Source organism: Colossoma macropomum, unplaced genomic scaffold, assembly GCF_904425465.1.
Source record: "Colossoma macropomum unplaced genomic scaffold, Colossoma_macropomum, whole genome shotgun sequence".
In the NCBI taxonomy this organism is placed as follows: domain Eukaryota; kingdom Metazoa; phylum Chordata; class Actinopteri; order Characiformes; family Serrasalmidae; genus Colossoma; species Colossoma macropomum.
In genome coordinates this window covers 40,133,223-40,143,395 of record NW_023494788.1, presented here as the reverse complement: position 1 = coordinate 40,143,395, position 10,173 = coordinate 40,133,223, and positions in this window count along the sequence as shown.

The following is a 10,173-nucleotide window of genomic DNA, read 5'->3' as shown; positions in this document are numbered from 1 at the left end:
CGACAGCAACTCAGCCACGAAGTGGTCGGCCACGTAAAATGACAGAGCGGGGTCAGCGGATGCTGAGGCGCATAGTGCGCAGAGGTCACCAACTTTCTGCAGAGTCAATCGCTACAGACCTCCAAACTTCATGTGGCCTTCAGATCAGCTCAAGAACAGCGTAGAGAGCTTCATGGAATGGGTTTCTATGGCCGAGCAGCTGCATCCAAGCCTTACATCACCAAGCTCAATGCAAAGCGTCGAATGCAGTGGTGTAAAGCGCCACTGGACTCTAGAGCAGTGGAGATGTGTTCTCTGGAGTGACAAATCACGCTTCTCCGTCTGGCAATCCAATGGACGAGTCTGGGTTTGGCGGTTGCCAGGAGAACGGTACTTGTCTGACTGCATTGTGCCAAGTGTAAAGTTTGGTGGAGAGGATTATGGTGTGGGGTTGTTTTCCAGGAGTTGGGCTCGGCCCCTTAGTTCCAGTGAAAGGAACTCTTAATGCTTCAGCACCAAGAGATTTTGGACAATTTCATGCTCCCAACTTTGTGGCAACAGTTTGGGGACGGACCCACCTTGTTCCAACATGACTGTGCACCAGTGCACAAAGCAAGGTCCATAAAGACATGGATGAGCGAGTTTGGTGTGGAAGAACTTAACTGGCCTGCACGGGGTCCTGACCTCAACCCGATAGAACACCTTTGGGATGAATTAGAGCGGAGACTGCGAGCCAGGCCTTCTCGTCCAACATCAGTGTCTGACCTCATGAATGCACTTCTGGAAGAATGGTCAAAAATTCCCATAAACACTCCTAACCCTTGTGGAAAGCCTTCCCAGAAGAGTTGAAGCTGTTATAGCTGCAAAGGGTGGGCCGACATCATATTAAACCCTATGGATTAAGAATGGGATGTCACTCAAGTTCATATGTGTGGCAGACGAGCGAATACTTTTGGCACTGTAGTGTTTCTGTAGAAACTGGTACTACCCTGCTAGAAAAAACAGCTAATGCCAGAATTGGGTCACCAGCAAAACCAGCAAATGTTTTGGATGCTGCTATGCTGGTCAGCAGCAATGGAAGCTGATGTGCTGATCATCATCAAAACCAGCATATGTTGTGTTTGGACCAGCATGACAATGCTGGGTGACCAGCTAAACCAGTACCAGACCTGCATAGACCTGTTTTGGACTTAATTTTGGTTTATGCTGTTTTTTCTGCCGGGTACATCCGCCTGCATTAGCATTTACAAATGCAGTAAAATTAATTTTACCACAATGTCCCAGCATCATTTAGAAGTTTTATTGAACATTATATAATGTACATACAAAGGGGTTGACAATCTAACAACAACAGAGCAAAAGAGTTACAAAACAAATACTTTTATCAATTTACAAGTGGTACAGTGTAGAAGAGCATTCATGGCTAAAGGATTATTTGAATGATCTAGTGTATATATGTTTCAAGGTCTTTCTTGAAAACAAAAATATGGGGGTACTTTCTGAAAATCTATGTTAGTGTATATATAATTCAATAACAATAAAGTTCTTTTTGGTTGCACAAAAGCATTTTGAGTGATGGCATCATCTAAACATTCTGCTCTTCCAGAGTACAAGAAATACATGATCAAATTCTGGTGTGAAATATAGGTCAAATCTCAACATCTGTCCAGTGCCAATATTTTTAAGCAAACATCAGCTGACACCATTATGATTCTGATATCGTTGTGCTTCCCTGTTATCATTCCCAAAGCCAGGTCTATTAGGTGCTCTGCACACAAAAAGGAGATGTTTTCCATCTTATAGTGTAAAGATTTTTTGCTTTTCTATTTATAATGTTTATATTGTTAACTCCTCACCATGCCCATGTGTAATATAAACCAGTATTCGGGGAAAATATCCTTACAGTGTAAATATTTTTGCTTTTATTTATTTATATTCTCTTTATATTGCTAAGTTCTGTGAAGGATAGAGTTTATATTTTTACCTTATTTTTAACTTTTTGTATTATATAAATTTCCACAGACATTATGTTGCAAACTGGGAAGCTCACGACAGAAACCTGAGAAACGTGTTAAGGCAATTAATAGATCTGGGCAGCCAGTGGAGATGCCCTAGGCAGGACTATGAAATTATTATTATTTTTTGAAGTCTGAAAGTCTGAATAGCTGAAGATAACGATAATGATAATAATTATTATTATTATTAAAAATGACCAGCGAGAAAGAAGATCATGATTTCCTGAACTCTTACGCTGGAGTCCTGACATGCTGTTGCTAATAACATGTGTGCACATCAGTGACCTCACTGCTGCTCATGTTCTTGAGGTAGGCCTACAGAAACACACTGTCCTGTATACAGAAATTAGAGTTACTGCCAAAGGCCAGCAGAGGGCAAAAGAGGAAAGGGAGCCAGACCAGGCGCTGTCAAGTTACACAAAAGCTTAACTCTCACTTACAGTCCCAGAGATTAGTACAGTTCTGTTATCCCTACTATGACACAGCTCACGGAGGCTTTAGTAATAAGCTATGAATGGAATTAGATCTGCCAGAGTAGTTAGACCACAATGCATGTATTCCCTACACCGTTAGAAATAAAGGTTCTGTGCACCTGCACAGAACCTACATTTTTCGTTCATCAAGGTACAAACAATGTAAATGTCCCCTCAAAGCTACAACAGTGGTTTTAAGGTCTGATTGTGAACCTTAAATAAGTTTTTCCAGGTGAAAAGTTTGTATTTGTGCCTTTTCATAACCGAATGTTTCAAAACAGAACAGTAAAATAAAAAGCCTGGAGACGAGACGGGGTGTGTGGAGTCAACATAACTTATTTAAATATAATTTCAATAGAATATTATAGGATTATTAAACATTATGGTTTAATTATATTCCCTGATTAAAGGTACTGAGATGTACCCTTGAGGGTACCACCCCAGTGACAAGAGGAGCACTGCCCCGGTGACAGCTTTGTATCTGTTTTTCTGAGTGTATAGGACTAGAACTGGGAGCCACTCTCACAGCGCGAGACCCCGTTTTGGTTCTTTTTTTACTTTTGTGACTTGCCCACTTTGACTCACCACTCACACCTACGTTACACAGGTGGCCACTCATGGCAGAAGGGGAGGAGGCAACAATGTGGAGCAGATTCAAACAGAACGCTCTTGTTCTCGGCAGGTTAGCCTCAGCTAACCAGTTAGCCATGCAAACTTTGCAATGCAAAACAGTTTTTTAAAAGAGGTTTGAGCCCAGCGTACATAACGAGCACCGGTGTTGTAGCTGCCATCGCCGCATTAACCAGTGCACCCTCAGAAAAAAGGTACTAAACTGTCACTGTCTTGTCACTGTGTTGGGACCCTCGAGGGTACATCTCAGTACCTTTAGTCAGGGAACATAACTGAACCATAATCCACTGAAATGATATGTTCTAAGCTGTACTGACTCCACACACCCCGTCTCGTCTCCAGGACTTTATTTTACTGTTTTAAATCATTCAGTTATGAAAAGGTACAAATACAAACTTTTCACCTGGGAAAAACTTATTTAAGGTTCACAATCAGACCTTAAAACCACTGTTGTACCTTTGAGGGAACATTTACATTGTTTGTACCTTGATGAGCAAAAAATGTACCTGCGCAGAACCTTTATTTCTTACAGTGTAGTATGTCAACAGTATGGTGCTGGCAACAGGTGTGACATCAATTGAATACTAACTATACTGTGGTCAATTTATAGTTTTGTAAAAATACAGTACAATTTACTGTAAATGAATGTTTCAGTATAAGTGCTACAGTAACTATAGTAAGTTACTGTAAATTTTACAGAGTCATTTTTTACAATGCACCAAAATGAGATTTACTAATGTGCTCATTACTGGTGGCTCATCACTCTTTTAATGGAGGGAAAGCAGACAGCAATCAGTGTGCCTTCCCTCATCATTCCATTCCAAATCACAGAGCTTCATTTCAGTTGTGAAAAAAAACAGTCACGCACACACACAACCACACAGAAGGAAAGTAAACACACCACCAACCAATTCACCCCTATGTCTTGCCCCAGCCTCTTGGGCTGATTGACATGTCAAAAGAGCCCCTGAAGGCTCAGGCCTATGATGTGAGAGTCTCATTAACTTCCCATGTTTTTTCCCTTTTCTCCCAGAGCCCAAGTGCAACTTTGTTTGCCTCTCGTCAACTCTGTATGGGAAAGGGTTGACATCATCGGCCCGGATGGTGCGGCAGTGTGTGCCTAGTTCATGTCGCTTCAGTGTGGGAGCTCGCCCTGGAAACCCCTCCTGCCCACTGCGCCACTTGGACGTTGCCTTGGGAAAAAAGCCGGCTCGGGGAATGATGTCATGGCCGTGTCTTTGGCGATCGCGTCTGACATGCTTTATCTTTGTGCAGGCTAGGGCGGACACCTCTCCTTTGATGGGACAGTGTGGTTTTTTTCCACCACGCCGGCCCTTTCACACTGATATTTTAGGCAACACGTGAACCCGTGGAGGGTCACATATCTAAATGTAGATAACTTCCCACACAGTGATGTCTGAGTTTTGAGGGTGGTGCTAAGAAATAAATGGAGCAGAGTGTTCGCAAAATTTTGTAACATTTGTTTTTTTAATTGTCTGATCTCAAGTCTGAGGTAGTGGCCCACATATTTCAGGTCGCATCAGCTCACAGTAGCCACAAAACAATGACCATGTTTATTTCAGCCCTGGACGCGTTAAATCGTCTCTCGCCTGCTCCAGCTGGAGTGATGCAGACTGAGGGTTCAGCGAGGGATATTTGCACAGTCATAGTGACTGCTGTGCGGACAGGGCAAATGTATACTGTTGAAACTGAGCAGTTCCCACCCATATACACCGATCAGGGGTCCCATATACGCCGATCAGGCATAACATTATGACTCCTTATATTCCTTGTTTCTACGCTCATTGTCCATTTTATCAGCTCCACTTACTATATAGGTGCACTTTGTAGTTCTACAGTTACAGACTGTAGTCCATCTGTTTCTCTGATACTTTGTTAGCCCCCTTTTACCCTGTTCTTCAGTGGTCAGGACCCCCATCGACCCTCGCAGAGCAAGTACTATTTGGGTGGTAGATCATTCTCAGCACTGCAGTAACACTGACGTGGTGGTGTTGTGTTACTGTGTGTTGTGCTGGTATGAGTGGATCAGACACAGCAGTGCTGCTGGAGTTTTTGAACACCTCAGTGTCACTGCTGGACTGAGAATAGTCCACCAACCAAAAATATCCAGGCAACAGTGTCCTGTGGGCAGCATCCTGTGACCACTGATGAAGGACTAGAGGATGATCAACACAAACTGTGCAGCAGCAGATGAGCTATCGTCTCTGACTTTACATCTACAAGGTGAACTGACAAGGTAGGAGTGTCTAATAGAGTGGACAGTGAGTGGACACAGTGTTTAAATCTCCAGCCGCACTGCTGTGTCTGATCCACTCAGACCAGCACAACACACATTAACACACCACCACCATGTCAGTGTTACTGCAGTGCTGAGAATGAATGATTCAGATGAATGATTAGGCATCAAAAATGTTTCCATGACCTCATGCTGTTCTAAGGTAAATGAAACCTAAACCATTGAAAGGCTAAACACTCCCTATAGAGTTCCGAAAGAGTGAAGTATTGGTCATGTGATGCTCTTGTTGTAAACACAATGACCCAAAACGGCTCTGTGAAGGCAAAAAAATGGTAAGAATTCAAATACAGTTAACTAGAGATCCAGGCTGACATTAAAGGGCCAGTATCCACATTTTCTGTGTGTGTTTATGTACCAAAAACAATCACATCTCATTTTAACATGACTGTTTTCTAACCCCTCTGTATCCTTTACAATTAAACAGGCTGATTTTGTTGTCATGCCTTTTAAGTCTGATGTATGTAAATGATCTCTATTCTGTTTGGTTGTCCTGTATTGTGCCTCATTCAAAAAGCAGTCTGAACTGAAACACTCATTATAACCTCAGTGTGATTCTGTGAGGCCCGACTGCTGCATATATGTGTTGTTTTTTCATAACATCACAAAAATCTAATCAAAACAGGCTGTTTTTGCAGCTTAGTTCACATGTAGTTTAAGCCTGGAAATAAACAACAGAAATTTAAGAATTTTGAAAATTTTAAAACAAAGAAAAGTTATGACAAGTTAAATAAGGAAAACATTTTCAAGATTCTGCACTATTTGTAGGGCACGCTTCAAATTAAAGCATTTTGGGATGGTGATCATGTTAAGGCCTTGGTACAAACAGATCAGTTTTTGTTCTCTGCACAAAAAGATCAGCTTTTGTACAAAAAAGTCCAGCTCACGTTGTCAGTGAAGCAAAAGGGAGAGACAACAAATACTACGAAATTCCGAAATTCATATCCAAATTTTAAAGATTCTACTTTTCACTCAGATAATGCAATTTGTAAAAATTGTATTAAACTAGAAATGAATGCAAAATTGTGAGTAATTGTTTAATTGAAAGTCAGATTAATCATGAGGCATCAACATTTGTTTCCATGACCTCATGCTGATCTAAGGTAAACAAAGCCGAAACCATTGAAAGGTTAAGCGCTCCCTGTAGAGTTCCTATTGAGTAAAGTATTGGTCACATGATGCTCTTTTTCTAGACACAATGACCCAATAATGCTTTGTCCATGAAAAAAAAAAATGAAAAGAAAAATGGTAAGAATACAGTTAACTTGAGATCCAGGCTGACATTAAAGGGCTGGTATCCACATTTTCTGTGTGTGTTTATGTAGCAAAAACAATTACATTTCATTTTCACCTGACTGTTTTCCAACCTCTCTGTATCCTTTACAATTAAACAGGCTGATTTTGTTGACATGCCTTTAAGTCTGATGTATGTAAATGAACTCTGTTCTGATTGGTTGCCCTGTATTGTACCTCTTTTAAAAAGCAGTCTGTACTGAAACACTCCTTATAACTTCAATGTGACTCCATGATGCTCGACTGCTGTTGGCTGAATAAGCATATAAGTGTTGGTTTTTTATTGACATCTCAAAAGTCACATCAAAACAGGCTGTTTTTGTGGCTTAGATTCTAAAAAATGATGGTTCTTCAAGGGTTCTTTACTAAAGAAAATGATTCTATATAGAACCATGAACACTCAAAGAACCCTTTACATGATTATTGGGTTCTTTGCACTGTGAAAACGTTCTTCAGATTGATGGAGGATGTACTGTAGATGGTTCTACATAGAAGCTTTTTGAAAAAGGTTCTAAATAGCATCAAAAAGGATTCTTCTATGGCTACAAACTCAATATCAAAACAATGGAAGAACCCTTTTCAAAAAGTGTTCATGGTTCTATATAGAAACATTTTGTTTACTAAAGAACCCATGAAGAACCATCATTTTTAAGTGTGTAGTTTACATAGAGTGAAGTCCAAAGATATGAAAATCTCAATTTTTATCCTTTTAAACCTGGAAATAAACATCAGAATCAGAAAAGGAAAGTTATGACAAGTAAAATAAAATTTCTAGGACACTCTTCAGATTTAGGCAAATTTGGGACAGTGACCATGTTAATGTTCATGTTTTTTTTTCCAGTGGATGTGGTCTACTCAACAGGGGGTTTTGTGTAGTCCAGTGTCTGCTGTCGTTAAAGCAAAAGGGAGATACCAAATACGAAATTTTGAAATTCACATTCAAGTTTAAAAGATTGTGCTTTTCATTGTGATAATGTAACTTGTAATAAAAAAAACTTTGTGTTAAACTAGAAATTAATGCAAAATTCAGGCATTTTCAGTTGTGGTCCCAGACTTCAGGACTCAGTATACGGACCAATGACTGAATGGTACATTTTGAAACTTAGTAATATAGTATAGTAATAGTATTTACACACTACATCAAACAGTTCTATTTTGAAAATAGTGAGAAACTCTGATTTTCCATGACACAGATCCCCTGTTAACCCACAGGTCACAGAAAAGCAGGATGAGCGTGATTGAGTAACATGGGTCTAACAATAACATAATATCTGTGTTGTTGTTATGAATGGAGTGGCCTCTAGAGGGCCAAAGTCAATAGAACTTTGCATCCCTATTCATCCTCTATTTCTAGAGCCTGTCAATACTCCACAGACTTTCACAAAAAATTCAGATGGATCACATCTGAACATGTTAAATGGGAAACTCAGATTAAACCCCTTCACCTAATCTAAACTTGAGTATTCTAGCCAAAGTGAGGAGGCCATTCAATATTGCTTTTTGCCCGATGTGGAAAGTCAAGTCAAGTGAAAGTTTATTTATATAGCGCTTTTTATAACAGGTATTGTCACAAAGCAGCTTTACAGAATAATCTGGGTCTGAGCCCCCATGAGCGTCGCCAATGGTGACAGTGGCAAGGAAAAACTCCCTATGAGTAAGAGGAAGAAACCTTGATAGGAACCAAGACTCAAAAGAGGAACCCATCCTCCTCTGGACCACAATAGATAGCAAACAGCGTTAGTATAAAATATTAAAACCATTGGAGCAATGGTTAATTAGATAGTTTGAGTTTAGGCAGCAGCAGCATCAGGAGGGTCAGTTCATTTTTATAAGAGTACTGAAAATCTCTTAAGAATATTTCAACTGTAATTCCTTTGAATACAAGTATTGAAATAGAAAATTACTCAAGTAAGAGGTTATTTATTGAAAAACTAGCATTTGGCTATTTTAAGCAATTAATTTGAAGTATTTTGGACTCCACTGATGTCTCAAAATTCTCTAGTAATTAAACCGATAAGATGAAGACAACATCATCCAGAGTGGTTTGATGTGAAAAGCTCTTTTCTAGAGAAACGTGCAGGGTCAGAATTGTTCATAGTGTTGATGAAAAGAACCAGACATCTGAACAGTTTAATAGCGACCTCACAGGAAGTTATTATATGGAATGGTTACAAATATGTTACATGAGGCCTAAGATGTTGTTTTATTGTAGAAAGTTCTGGTCTAAGACATATTTTAGTGGGCTGGAGGTAAGGGAACCAGCTCTGTTGCCGGTTTGATCCCCTGAGCTGACAGGGATAGGACATGACTGAAGTGCCCTTGAGCAAGGCACCTAACCCCCAAACTGCTCCCCAAGCACTGTGGATAGGGCTGCCCACCGCTCTGGGCAAGTGTGTTCACTGCCCCCTGGTGTGTGTGCTCACTAGTGTGTATGTGGTGTTTCACTGCACAGATGGGTTAAATGTGGAGGTGAATTTAGTCATTTACTTACTAATATACTTAATTAGAAACTAATAGGACTGTGCCAATTTATTAATAAAATTAAATGAGTTAGCAATTATTAGCTGGCAATGTGCATAAAAATAATGCACATTTTTAAATTCTCTTACAGCTCTCTTTAAGAAACAGACCCCGATGGACACGTGTATATTTGTTGTTTGTTTTTTGACACCTAGTTTGAAGGCTTATTTATCTTTTTTCAAGTATTTTGATATATTTTAAAAGTTTTGCATGGTTTGTTGTTGCTTCTTTAATTCAATTGTTTCAGGGTGTTCCCGTGTCTGTGTGCCCTTTTGGTTCTCTCCTTTTAGTTAAGCTGTTATAGTCATATCTGCCGGAGTCGTTAGCCACACTCTGGAAATGTTTTACATATTATTATACATACACCCATACAGAACAAAACTAACTACATCTCCCTACCTTTTTTCCGAGTAAACAACTGCCCACCTGTCTGGCCGGACACTGATGGATGATTGTCTGTCGAGCTCTCCTGCTACCCGCTTCAGACCAGTTGCCCACGCCTCAGTCACCGCCACTTGCCCAGCTACCGCCACCTGCCTTGGACTAGCTGCCCACCTTACACTGAAGTGGACTCCTAACTATTATTACTACTACTACTATTAATATTGGTAGTATAATAATTTTGTAGGTAGTTTGACCAGAGGAGGATGGGTCCCCCCTTGTGAGCCTTGGTTCCTCCCAAGGTTTCTTCCCCAGCTCTGGGGGAGTTTTTCCTTGCCACTGTCGCCCCTGGCTTGCCCACCTGGAGGATTTACATTTACATTCATGTTAAAACTTTGTCCTTAATGGATTTCTGTGAAGCGGCTTTGTGACAACATCAGTTGTAAAAAGCGCTATACAAATAAATTTGACTTGACTTGACTTATTGTTTGGCCTCTGATTAATCAAATAATCCTTAAAATAATCAATAGATCACTCAATAACTATTCTAATCTATAGCGAAAGCTCT